Consider the following 14,472-nt stretch of genomic DNA (forward strand, 5'->3'; position numbering starts at 1 on the left):
TGCTTATCTTCAATAACGGAAAACACTGAGTGGGAACAGATTTCAGACAGGCGAGGAGGCAATAGAGAGCTACAGCCTTCTTCTCTCTGCATTAACGCTGTGAATGGATTATGTGCACAGATGCATCTGCACATCCCATTTCCATCTCTGTATTCATTAGGTACTTGGATCCAGCACTGAAGCATATTTATTCTCTGCAGAGTGCTGTCAAATTTTATAAATAAGAGTAGAGATCTAAGTTAAACAGCTCAGTCTTAAATTCACTGGTCAAGAAAAACATAAAAACCCATGAGCCCACATAATCTGTCACTTCTGCCTTTACTCCAGCTGCTTCCTGACTTACTGGCCTGAGGTGAGCATTTGCTTGCTGAGCTATCTACTACTGGTTTTCAAACAGTGCTCCTTGAAACCTTGAGCTCTGTGAGTGATAATTAAGAAAATTAAATCCACTGTCAATGGATTTAAATTCCCTACTCAGAGTTTTCTGCACTCCAAAAAAAAAAAAAAAATATTTAGAGATCTTCAAAGTGAAAAAAAGATCTAAAAATCACCAAGATACAAGTGATATTCTTGAGTGATTATATTTTTATTTAATCCTTAACATTTGATCTTAAAAAACAGATTAAAATCTTCATAAGTCAGTCTTTCATCCACATATCACAGTTCCAGTTCCTTGAGTATTATCTAGAAGAATAATATTTGCTCAAATCATTACCTCCAAGTAGGACTACTCACCCAGTAAGTCAGGAAGGAAAGAAATAGCACCTGTTACCTCATCAGTTCTGTGTTCAGCATGGGGATGGAGTAGCCTGTGTGATCTTTGTATGTTATAGCTGGAGAGTTGCTCTGCAGAGGAGGTCCCAGGAGTGCTGGTGGGCAGCAAGCTGGGCTCAGGCCAGCAGTGAGCCTTGGCAGCAATGAAGGCCAACAGTGCCCTGGGCTGTGTCGGCAGGAGCACAGCCAGCAGACTAAGCACACTCATGTTTTCCTGTTAGAGCAGCAGCTGTTAGACCACATCTAGACCACTGCATCCAGTTTGGGGCTCTGCAGTATGGGAAAGGCATTGACAAACTGGAATGAGTCCAGTGGAGGGACACCATGATGGTCAGGGATGGAGCATGAGGGACTGGGGATTATTCACCTGGCTAGGGAATATCTTTGCAGGGACCACACAGAAGTCCCCAGCACCTTCAAGCAGCTTAGCAAGGATACAGAGCCAGGCTTCTTCCAGAGGTGCACATCTGGAGGTTGAGAGGCAACAGACATAAGGTGAAACCATAGAGGTTTAGACTGGACAGAAGACAAGTTTCCCATGAGGACAGTCAAGTAGAGGAGACAGCACAGGGGATGTGAAGTCTCTGTCGCTGGAGGTTTTGAAGGCCATACTCTGGGTATAGCCCAGACAATCTGTTCTGAACTTGTGAGCATGGGGTTGAGTAAAGACCTCCTGAGGCCCCTTCCAGCCCAAATTACCCTGTAATCTTATGATGCTATATGGCTGGGTTACCTGAACCATTATACAATCTAGATTGAATTTCAGTTAGTCAATAACAGCAAAATAACCAATCGCAAACTCAAGATTTCCATACAAATCTTCAAGGACACTCTTCCAGGCTAATTCAAGGCTTGTTCTGCTGCTAAGAAATGAAAATTGGTACTAACACAATATTTTACAAATGTTCCTATAATGGAACATCAAAAGGCTTACAGCTTCCTATCTACTGATGTCTAGAGTCACATGACAGGCTTCATATATCAACTTTTACCGACAGCAAATTTGGCTAGCAGATCTTACTCACTGTGCTACAGCCAGCTGAAGGTCGAAGGCTACTTATTGCCACTGGCTACATATTTCCATCAGCTGAATCTCATCATGATGGTCACACACTTTTTGGGCTTTGACCTCTGGAAAATACTGGACTTGAAGAGGATGGGTAACCAACCCTCTCTGGAGACATTCACTGAAACAGCTTCAAAACCTTGCTTTATCATTATAAATTAAAATAATTTAATAATCTGAATTTTACTTTGAATCTTTTCAGTATTTTTTATTCTTTTAGCCAGATAAATATTTGACAGGTAAATTCTAAGTTTCCTCAGGCTTGAAGTACAGATTCCACTTGCCTGTGCCAGCAAAATGGCTTATCAACCTCAGAGTAAAATGATTCCAAAAGGAGAATGCTTATTGGGGTTTTTTTTCTGTTATTCCTTGAAGGTTTTACTTTTAAACTACCTAACATTACTTTCACTAGGGAACCTCATGGAAAAGCTGTCTTGGCATTGTATTGAATTAACTTAATCTCTAGCCACCTTCTTTAATCCCTTTTTTCATTTTCCTTGCTTCATTTCCCCACCTCATTGGATCATAATGCCTCTTGGTAGAAGCAGGACTGAATCTTTATCATCACTTCCTCTTGATGTCCTCTGCTGGGTGTCCTGAACTTTATCTTAGTCCAAGAAATATTCTAGGAGGATGTTTGCTAAAGAAATGGGAATTCATTTAAAAAAAAATAGTGTGCAAGAGTTCATGATGGAATTAGTTTGAAACAGCACTATCAGAAACAAGGAGAGCTCAGTCTATAGTTTCCTTAAACCTAAACATTTCCTAATAGAGTAACATCGATATCAGGATTTGCTAGTGAACATGTTTCTGTGTGGGCAGGCAAATATGCTATGGTACAGCACGTAGAGGCAAACCTGTAAACATCTCCCTCTTCTTATGTCTCCTGAAGCCTATGTATTCTCTCTCCTCATTAAGTTTTGTTCTCTTGTAGGAATGTGTTTCCTGCCTTACTCTTCCAAGGACGTTTTTGCTAATGGGTCTATACTGTTCATATGCTTTCTTCTAGATTTTGAGACTTCAGTCCCTTTCTGCTCTTCTGCTCTCCTCCATGCCAGACTCATTTTCTGCCTTCTTGGGAAAATGGGGCAATCTGACATTGGTATTTCTTAAAAGTACCTCCATTTCTGTGTGTGTATGTGTACATGTTGGGATATGTTTGGACAGAATGGGTAAAGAGAAATAACTAATTATGAAGGGAGCTTTTTTTATCTGAACAAAACACTTATGTACCTGTTAAAATCTTATCAATTTCCATAGCATTTAGGAATAAGCATGTGCATATGCACTTTACAGAATAAATACAATACTTAAAGCTAGACAGAAACTTGAGTACCCGATGAAATGGAAAGGAAATAGCACATTACTAGCCAATCCTTTATGGCTCTCCTCTGTCCCACGCTGCTGCAGTTAGCAGCTAGGGGAAGTGACAGCATCACCAGCTGCCTTCAGAACTGTGAGAAGGGATAATAAATACAGTTTGACAAGCCAAAAGTGTAAAGGTAACCAGTATCGGATCTGATTTGTCCCTGTTAGATGAGATAATTTAATTTTGAAAAAAATCCAATATAATTTCCAAACATTATAAACACTTAAGTCATGATGCCCTGCACAAAACCTGAGCACTTTAGAGTCTCAAGCAGGTCGTCTAGCATCCAAGTGGTGCTGTTGATGCCTGGAAACAAAATGGAGATCTTGATTCATGATGTCCAACTTTGGAAACTGGCCTATGGGTTAATATTTTTTGTCAGGACGACTTAATAAAAATTACTCTCCTAGGTGGTAGTCAGTTCAGATTACCAGAGAGATCAGCTGAATACTTGCTGCTCATTGACAGAGGAAATGTACATCACTTGTTTCCTTCAAGCATGCTTGTTAGCTTTTAAAATGTTATTTTGGTGAGGATAAAAAACCTCCAGGATATACAACCATCTTAAATGGTTGCTACTAATAATTCTTGGATGGAACACTGGTTGTGCTGATGATGAAACTCAAAGTCACAGAATATTCTGAGTTGGAACAGACCCACAAGGATCATCAAGCCCAACTCTTCAATTAATGGTCCATATGGGAATCAAACCGACAACCTTGGTGTTATTAGACCCATGCTCTAAACAACTAAGCTAATGTCAGGCTCAGACCTGCAATGTTTTTAGAGGGCTTGATAGTGGGCTTGCTTTTGTCAGGTGGTCTGACCTGAAACATAGAAGAAAGGGCTGTGTGACAGCTGGGGACATCTGCAGGGAACAGTGGCTTGTAGCACAGCAGCTACACTGAAGACAGATCTCTGGACCGAAGTGCTAATGTTGCCATGCTCAGCCTGGTGATGTGGCTTAGGGTCTACCCTCACCCTTCTTTATAAAGTTTGGGGGTATTTTATCAAAATGCTTGAACTGGCCAATAAATGCAACCTCACACCTCTCAGGAGGATTTCTGCCCAAACTCTCAGCCAGAGTAAATTAAGGCTTCCCATCACAAACAGCTGGAGAATTAGCTCCTACATGGCAGAACTGGAATCTTGTCCTGACAATGATCTATCTCCCTTTTTGACAGGAGGCAGGACAGCAAGGTTAGAGAGAGCAGCAGACTGTCCTGTCTCACCACAGAGCTGGTGGGCATTCTAGGAAGAAGATCTTGATGGTGCCATTTGTCAACACTTCCCCCACTCCAGCCTCCTGGTCCAGTTGAATGTCCTCACCAGAGTGCAGCTGTGTGCGGCGCCTGCACCATTGTTATCCTCCACAACTTTGGGAAGTGGACCCAGGGACACTAGTGCAAAAAAATGACAAGAAGGTCATGGTTTTACAGGGGTGTTCATAGACAACAGTTAATTATGTTATTTTGCTGGAGAGTTATAAACTGTAGAACAGTTTATAAACTGTAGAACAGTTTATAACTAGTTCCTATTGACACTAGGAAACCTAGTGTCAATAAAAATCGTGTAAATGTAATTCAGTGCTAGATATGGGTCCAGCGTGGTGAAGCCATTTTACACATTATGGAGTGTTCTGTCCTGCAGCAGAGCTACAATAATGTTCAGTGCCTCTCTGTGTATGGATGTATGCACAGAACAATTCAAAGAACCCACTTGAATATACTTGCCACTCTTTTACAGAGATTTACAGGTTAAAAAAGAGATTATTTTTACATATATTTCTACTCAATAAGATTGGTTTTAATTCAAATGGCTTTCATTTCAAAAGTCTCATCAATTTATATTCAAAGAATGAAGCACTGAAATGTAAAAAAAAAATTAAAAGAGCTAAGTAAAAGGTTTCATTGGCTGAATTTGATGCTTTCCTTCATTATAAATAAATTTCAGTTTTTAAGATGCTGTTATTTTGTACCAATATGGCTAAGCCTCTGAAAAATAGAGCTGAGGAAAACCATTAAGAACTATATATACAGTTACAGATAACAGAAATAATACAAATGAGATTTAGTTACATATAGTCTGGCAACACAAAAGATTGATTATAAACTTTTATTTGAATGGAAGGAAAAAATCCATCTTCAAATTAAAATTGTCATGTAGTCAAGAAAAAGAATAATGCAACAAATGGCTCTTCTTAGAATGACCGAAACCACGGAAATGGAAAATATGAGCCCTGCAAAGGAAAGAATAATTGGTCTTCTGTATTTGTCAAAAATATTGTAGAGCAGAAGTATCTATTAACTGCCTGATGAAACAAAATCTAATCAGAATCTTTTTTTCCCCATGAATTATATCAAGAGCATCTAGAGAATTAGACCATTTCCCCCTTCTACGTTTGTCTACTTGAAAACAAACAAATTAAATAAATAAATGAATTTGCATAACTAATTTAAAAGGTAGTGAATAAAAGAAATATTTTTCAATTTTTTTATTCTTAATCCCTGCTGTCTTCTGCGCTCCACAGATTTGCACTGCAGGGTCCTACTCCACTGTGGATAAAAAACATGAATGAATAGCACAACCAGCAGAGAGAGAATGATATTAAACCAGTAAATGAAGAAATAGCACAAAGAATAAGAACACCTTGCAAACTGATTTCTCTGCCTCTAGAGAGGAAATACATCAGGGTTGTTTGGCTTAGGGGATATGCATATGCTCAAACATAAAAGGCAAGTGGCTTTAGTAATGAAAACTCCCACACAAAGAAAGAGGATCAAATGTCACGTGTACCCTCTAAGAAGCTTGCAAAGATACCAGTCCTACAACACGTGTAGCTGTCTTCGAACTAGTCATTTCAGGTCTGTATTCTTCAAGACATAATAACGGCAAATAACAGTTACATTGTAACTATTTCATTAGTTTCTAATAAAATGAGAGGAGAAGATGCTGGCAGGAAGAAGGAGAATGAATGGCTGATGAAGCTAGGTGTAAAGCAAAAGGTTATCTGCCAGGCAACTGTGGCTATTGAAGCTGTTACTTAAGAGGTACAGGGGCAGCCTTTTACTCCTTCTTTCACTCTTCAAGCTGAAATACTAACAGAGCAAATCTAGAAGGGAAAAAAAAAGCCACATGTAGATGAGATTTTAGTGTAAATGCTAATGTTAACATTTCATTTTATTTTTTGATGGTTGTTCCAATACTTCAGTGCTATGATTTTAAGCGAGGTATTTATTCTGTTACCCTTAAATTTCCTCTTACCATATTGCTGAATAACCACATAGAGAATCTGGTATTCCTAGTAGTGAGAGTCCTTCCAGCTGCCTTACTGAAACAGTTTGAGAGAGCCCAGCTCCCTGCCGTGCTGCTCTGGGTTATTCATGGTATCCTGAGGTATGTATGGACAATGGTGGAGGCCAGCCTCCAAAAGGACTCTACGCAGCCATGGGGGAAAACCCAAGACCTCTGCTGTTCCTGGGTGCTGGGAATGTTTCAGATACTCTCCTTTTTTTTTTGTAGAAATATTCTCTAAGCAGAAATATTTCTCTTTCTCAATGATTCTATGATTTATATGTGCCAGCTTAGTCTTTTTCAAATCTTTTATATCTTTTCTTGATTTTGAGCTCCGAATGAAAGCAGACGGAGGCTATGCACATCTTTCTGATGCTGAAAATCCAGCATGCAAGAATATTCTGTATTTTTAAATCTGGAAACACTTCACTTATGACCATCCCATTGTAGGAAGTTCCTGAAAATTTATTCAAATAGTTCACAGAGATGAGAATATTTTAATTTTTAGAGGGCAGTTCAGACAAAGTAACATATGTCTCACTGGCAACAAGAAGTAAAAAGCACTCTGACAGTTTGGCAAAGAAACAGAGGGGAAAAAAGCTATCAGTTTATGGTTTGTAAATAGTACAGAATATGATGCTGATATACAGCAAAAGAATAAATTGTTACAGGGTTTTTTGAGAGCACCATAAGTGCCTATGTGTTATGAGGAGACAACTGTGAAACTCTTTAAAGCCTTTTTTGATTTTGAGAAAACCTGCTGTGCATTTATCTGTGCTAACTTCTGGAGCAGAAACTAGATAACAGTACTTCAAGGTAAGTTGGGGCACATTTTTCTGCCATTTACTAACATTCTGTCTGAGTTTAAACAGCCTTTGGGCATTTAAGGAGTGACATTTGCTGGCTAAAAATCAATTCTCATCAAGATCTCCTTGGCTTATGTACTAGAATCTGTACTTTGAAGCTCAGAGGAATTACTGAGAAGTTAAATGGGGGAACAGGGAAAAAGGGACCAGAGAAGAAGCTCGGAAGTACAGCAGGGAAATAACTTCTTTTCCCCATTCACAGAACATTACTGGACTGAGAGAAAAATAATGAAACCAAAGGAGACCTGAGAGGAAGCTTATGATTAAGCAAGGTGTATGACTTTGGTCCTTTGAGAGCCAATTTAAGTGCATCTTCAAGCTGAATCTTTGCAACATTTTATTTACTGAATGCTGCTCACCGATTGTCTGAGAAGAAAGTAAAACCCCTCTTCTGGTGATGTTATGAGAGCGATGGGCATGCCTGTTTCTTTCTAGACACTATCACGAAAAGAAAGTGGAGAAGCAGCAGGTGGAAGTGTTGAAATGGTGCAGCCGAGCCCATATCCTAGCAGATGCAGGTTCTAGGACAGACCCTTCCCCCATTCGCAGGAGTTTGCCATCAGCAGACCAAGCCCTTCCTTTGCCATGAGGCCAATGACAGCAATATTACATAGGTAAAAAGATATAGAAAGCAGGATTGGATTTGGTGCTGAAGTTTGCTGTCTCCTGTGTGATGAGGATTCATCACTTTCCATTTAAAAAAGAAAATACTCTTGAACCCACTTGCAGTTTCATGTATCGCAATCACCAGTGGAAGAAAGGTCACTGGTTTAATTCTTCATTCAGGCACAGAGAATATTAAAGTGTAAGAAGCAATGTGAGACATGATGTAGGATAATTAGGGTATAACTATGTTCATGTATTCTCCTATAGATGAAATTACTTTGGCTGCACTTCCACTTTAAGAAATTACAGTGGACATTGTTCCCATGGTTACTGGGAGGTAGCATGTACAGAGACAGTGGATTTCTATAAAAGGAGCAAAAAAATCACTGCAACTGGAATTGTCTGCTGGGTTAAGAGTCACTTTGCACTCCGATTTTTATAGGCTTAGAGGATGCTGAAGAGTTTTTATCTAATCAGGTACAATGTGACTAATTAAACATTTGAGATGAGTAATACAGTGTAATTAATTTTGTCAGCTTTTATGGGTTTGCCTCTACTCCCCCCCCCAAAGGTTTGAGACTTAGAATGTCAAAAAACATCAAGAAGATTTTAGAACAGCAAAGGACAGACTGATCTTAAGTGTGGTCAGAAGAGAATAGCTAAAAATAAAATTCACTGCATATTGCTGTCTGTAGTACTACCATCTGTTCCACATTTGAGGTGCAGTTTGAAATATTGACCCATATTCATTGACCACATGTTAATAACAACCTACATGATACGTTTGCCTTATTTCCCCCCCATCCATATATGATCTATAGGAAATTTTTGAATCATTTATATTGGAAAAGGAGTTGTTTTTCTTTTGAAAACTTAAAATAATCTTCAGTGTAATTCTAGTCATTTAAGGGAGGACAAAGGCTGTGAAATATTTTATCTGTCTGAGAAAATGTTTTGTCAAGCTGATATAACCTGTTTCAGAGAGCAAGATCAGAAATAGACATCAAAAAGTTTACAAAATTTTCAACTGTTCTTGACAGTGTCAAAAATATCTCAAATAAAAATAAAAAGATCTTGTTTATTTGACTGAAATCTGTTGCTCTGCCCTAATGGCAATTCTGTTTCAAAGAAGTTTACACTGAAAAAACAATGCCTTTGTTATTATTTTGGAGTAGAAGTACCACAAGATTCAAGTTGGAGCAAATGTTAGCTTTTATGTACTTTCTGTGGGGTCACAGATAAAAAGCATCTTTATGATCATAACATTTAGTTCTTGTTACATGATATAAAGCACAAAGAATATTATATATTTAATTCTGAATCATATTTATAACTTCTGCTGGAGCTTGAATTTATATTTTAGAAGCATATTTAATTTTGATTTGGGAAGAAACCTACACAATAGATAAAAAAGTATTTCTTTATATTCAATTTTTTTCATCATATCACCTCCTTCTATAGGTTTTTCTGTTCTGTTTTTTACCCCCATTGGATTATTTCCTTTTTATTCTCTATTCACTGGTCTAGCAGGGGGTAAATAATGAAGTGAAGAAAAGCGAATCACTCCTCAATAGTCTGAAAAGCCAAAACGTTAGCATTCAAGAAAAAAAGTCAAAACTATGATATCTGAGTATGTTTTGAAATTAGGCAAAAGTTACTTTGGTTGCTCTTATAGCTCTGAATGGCTGATGACCTCAAAATTTATTTATTTGCCCAAGCGGCAGACTGATTATTAGCTGAACGCAATGCTCACCCATGAATGTCCAAGGCTGACTGCTTTTGGAGAGCGCAATGATTTATTTTTGTTTTAGCTGGGGTTACAACACTGGTTTCCTTATTCTGAGCTTTTGGTTTTGGTTCATGTGTGGATTTACACTATCATTCAAACCAGACACCTGCATGATATTTACTGTGAATATTGATCATGGACACCCAGTACAGTGTTTAAATGATGATGTACCAAATCTCATTTCTAAGTCATGCATTCTCATAAAATGTGAATGTCAGAGCACAGCAGCAATCATCAGTACAACAAAGCTCACTCCCCAGGCTCTCACAGCTGACAAGAAGAAAAAAAGAAATAAACAGTCTATGGAGAGCCCACATGGTGACAAACTTATGCAAATGTAGTAATTAAAGCTTGGGAATTCAAAGAAATTCACTTGAACTCTCTTATGATTTTCCTGGCTCTTTTATTGTGGTCTGAAGGAACTGCAATTCTTTGTCTTTCCAAAAATGTCTTAGGGCATGTCTGGCAGCAAAATATTGTCTATTAATGAACAGGCAGGATCATTTTTACTTTGGAGAACACTGAATTAATCAGTGGACAGGTTCTGTCATCTTCCTTATATTTCCTTTAGACTGTTCAGAAGGCAGTTGCTCCTGCACAGGACTTTTAAGAACCCCAAAATGATAAACAGATTCTGCTGCAGTTACTTAATTGCTTCTTCCCTCTTATATTGAATTAATGGGTTAATTCTTTAGCTGGTGTAAACTGGAATAGTTCCACTTGTTTCAATAAAATGTGTAGGTGCATAACAATTGCAGATATGTCCCATAGAGGAAACTTGAAGAATAATGTATTCCAGAAGACAAAGATGACAAAATTTCTTTCTGTGTTGATGACTTAGGATCAGAGTTTTTCTCATTAGCAACATTTGAAGAAAATAGGAAAGGGAGTCATCAAGATTTAAAATGTGTATTGAGTATAGCAATTATTCTACAGTAGTAAGAATACCAGTATAGGTGAAATTTCACACTTCATAGAATCATAGACTATGCTGATTTGGAAGAGACCCACATTAAGTCCAACTCCTGGCCCTGTGCAGGACACCCCAAGAATCACACCATGTGCCTGAGAGCATTGTCCAAAAGCTTCTTGAACTCTATCTGGCTTGGTGCTGTGACCACTTATCTGAGGAGCCTGTTTCAGTGCCCAAACACCCTCTGGGTGAAGAACCCTTTCCTGATACCCAAAATGAACCTCCCCCAACACAGCTTCATGCCATTTCCTTTGTCCTGTCACTGGTCACAAGAGTGAACAGATCAGTTCCTACCCTCCACTTCCCCTCAAGAGGAAGCTGTAGACTGCAATGAGTCTCCTCTTCTCCAGGCTGAACAGACCAGGTGACCTCAGCCACTCCTCATACGATGTCCCCTCTGCCTTCATGGCCCTGCTTTGGACACTCTCTAATACTTTTATATCTTTCTTCTATTTTGGCACCCAAAAGTGCACACAACATTCGAGGTGAGGCCACAGCAGAGCAGAGTAGAGCAGAAAAATCACCTCCCTTGACTGGCTGGTGATGCTATGCTTAACATACCCCATTTGCACTTCCTATTGCAAAATTCAAAGTACAATACTTTTGAAGAGAAAGGGAGAGCAGAATTGCCATAACTGAATGGTATTCAGCGGAGAAGGAATGGTGGGAGGACTCTCAAACTCCTTACATATCCTTCCAGTGAAGAGTGGCAAGAACATGTCATCATTCAAAATCACCTGTCTACAAGCACATGTCATGCATTAAAATGAGTTCAAAAAAGGAATCCTAAAGGGTTCAGCTGCTTAAATGAAAGCTCAGCCTGAGCTTAGTGAGGTTTCTTGGTAAAAGTTGACAACATTTTTGTTGGATAATGTATGCCCTGGGTGTGAATTCTTCTCATCATATAAAGATACTGTATGAAGAGAGATGGCAAACGGCTCAGTGCAGCTTACTTCCAGAATAATCATGCTTTGTAAAGGTGATTTGCTGTCTTTTCATGCATTCTGAGAAACACGAAGGGAGAAAAAAAAAATCAACCTCAAACCCGGACAGTGTTGAAAATGCTTGAAACCCAACACTAGCTATTGTACTTCTTTACCTGCTATCCATTCATATATAGTCTGCACATGGATAAAATGTCAGCTGAGCTGTCCAGAAACATCTGGATGTTATGATACCTAACAAATCTAATAGGCACAGCTAATGAGCCCAAAGACAAGGAATGCATTATGTGGTTGCTGGTACAGCCTTCACCCAATGAATATAAATAGACTTTAGTTGATCTTTTGTCCTACTAAAATGTAATCCAGTTTATTGAACTGGTGAATTGCATTAACCATTTTGACATTATTTCCTTATAAATCTAACATGGTGTCCTTGTTCTGTTCTTTGTACATAATACTAACCAAAAGGAAAGGACAAAATCCCACTGCAGAGAGGGGTTCCAAACCACTGATGGATGTTGATTTAAATGAGAAACATTTTTTAGAGCTCAAAGAGAACACCACATATCTGCACAAAAGGGCGGGGGAGGAAGGTTAGAGGAATTCATTATAAAGGATGGATTTTATACACAGAAGGAAATGTGTTATAGACTTAAAGCACAAGCAAATGAAGGTTTGTAAGTGGAATTCAGGAAAGGCTTATGTGTCTGAAAGATTGTCTGATTTTCACTAGTATAGTAATTTATCTCATGTTTACAAGTGTCACTTCACAAACTGAAATCAGCACGGCTACAACAACATGAAATAAACAATGTTTTTTAATTAACAGTGGTTATTTTACCATTCCATTTAAAAAAAATCTTAAAAATATTTAATAAGCTGAAAGTAGGAACATGGCAACAAAAATTTTCCAAAGTTGGGGTTGCATATTTAATGCAGTCTCTGCTGTTTCTATGCAAGTGACTGAAGGGTTGAAAACACAGTTGTGCCTAAGAGAAAAAACATAAAATTATTCTTACCTTATGTAACTTCTTCATTCAGCTCACAAAGGACCCTCTTTTGTGAAATGCAGGATTAATTGCATTTGTGATGCCATTTTTGTTTATTGCATGTACGTCAATATAAACACAAAATAAAAGCTTCTCCTACCTGTATTTATAATGGTCATAGACAATATCTAAATTTTTTTTCAATTCACAGTTTATGAATCTGAAGAGGTTGACATAAAATCTTTCTGACGATAATTAGAACAGTTCAGAAGCAGATTTTATTCCTTCTACTGTATTTACTCTCATACTTACCTGTGACTCCTTTTCATTTTAAAAACACATATTTGTTTCCAGGTGACAGCAGTAAAAAAACGGAGGTAAAGGCAGGTTGTAGAATTCCTGTCTAGTATCTCTGAAGCAGATATATGCATCCCCAAGGAATCAGACTGCAAAGGCAGGAAATCTCCCTACAGCTCCTCTGAAAGAATAAGAAGGTTGTTCATCCCAAACACCTAAGTCCAGTTAAGTTCTTTCACCTGTAAATCTGTTTTTGTCAGTTTTCTATGTATTTTATTTTCCACAGTCATTTCTCCTGCAGCTTATTCAGCTAGCTGAATATCAAGGATAAAATTTCCATGATTTCCTCAGCTTACCAGTCACATCCAGGCCCTATTTATATGAGCCTCTCAAAGACTGTCAGACTGCGGTTAAGAGCAAAGTATGGACAGAAGATTTAGCAAGGAAATGCTAGGCAAGAAATGAATCCATAACCTTGACTAGGCTCATCCAAGAATAAAAGAAAAAGGACAAGAAAAGCAGAAACAACTAGGCATTTCTTTGCTTTTGGGCTTTTGACTTTTAGGAAAAAAAATATAATTTATTTTAAAACCTGAATCCCTATCAAGCCACAGTTTTGTTATATAAAAAGTCACTTGAGTCTAGAATTATTGCAGTTTTCCACACAAACATAAGTATTGATGGTAAAAAACCCTTGCTGTACTGGGCAATTTTTGTGCTTTTTTAATGTTGCAGGATATCCATGCAGCAGAAGAGAGAGAGAGAGAGAGAGAGAGAGAGAAAGAGAGATCCATGTATCAGAGAGGGGACACAAAGAAAGGACACAGGAGGTGAATGAGCAGCAAACTGCTGTGGTAAGAAAAGCAGCATGGTTCAGAGGAAAAGAAGAAATCACTGCCTGCTTTTCAGATAACCTGAGAAGAGGAATCTGTAATTAGATTACAAGTAAATATCCTATCTGTTTCTAACAATGGAAAACCAATTTATCTACTATTTTAATGAGTCATCTGCTTTGAAATCAATTGTGATGAATATTGATGGCTCTGACAGCATCATGTATACTGTATAGGAAAAAAATTGAGAGTTCATAAATAAAATTAAAAAATTAGAATAAGGAATGGCTAAAATATGAAAGGAAAATAAATAAGAAATCATTGATATCCCTCCAAATACTAGAACCTTTTAAATGAACAATTCTTTAATTGTGAAAAAATTAAAAATGGAGAGAAAAATCAGTCTCTCAGATTAAATAAATACTGCAATAGTAAAAGCTTTCACTGAAGTGAAAAATAAGTGAGGAAAAGATTGTCAAAAATTTACTGGTGAGCTTTTGTGTATATACACATGGGTCAATGCAATCATTTTGGACCTGCACTTTTTAACTTTGCATATGTAATATAAAGAAAAGAGAAGAGTAAATATTTTTGATCATTTCCCCCCAAATCTGTGTGGATTGTTAAGAGTTCTAAGGAATTTGATAAAGAAAAGGAAGATATTAGATATTT

Source organism: Pseudopipra pipra, chromosome 5 (assembly GCF_036250125.1).
Source record: "Pseudopipra pipra isolate bDixPip1 chromosome 5, bDixPip1.hap1, whole genome shotgun sequence".
Taxonomy (NCBI): Eukaryota; Metazoa; Chordata; class Aves; order Passeriformes; family Pipridae; genus Pseudopipra; species Pseudopipra pipra.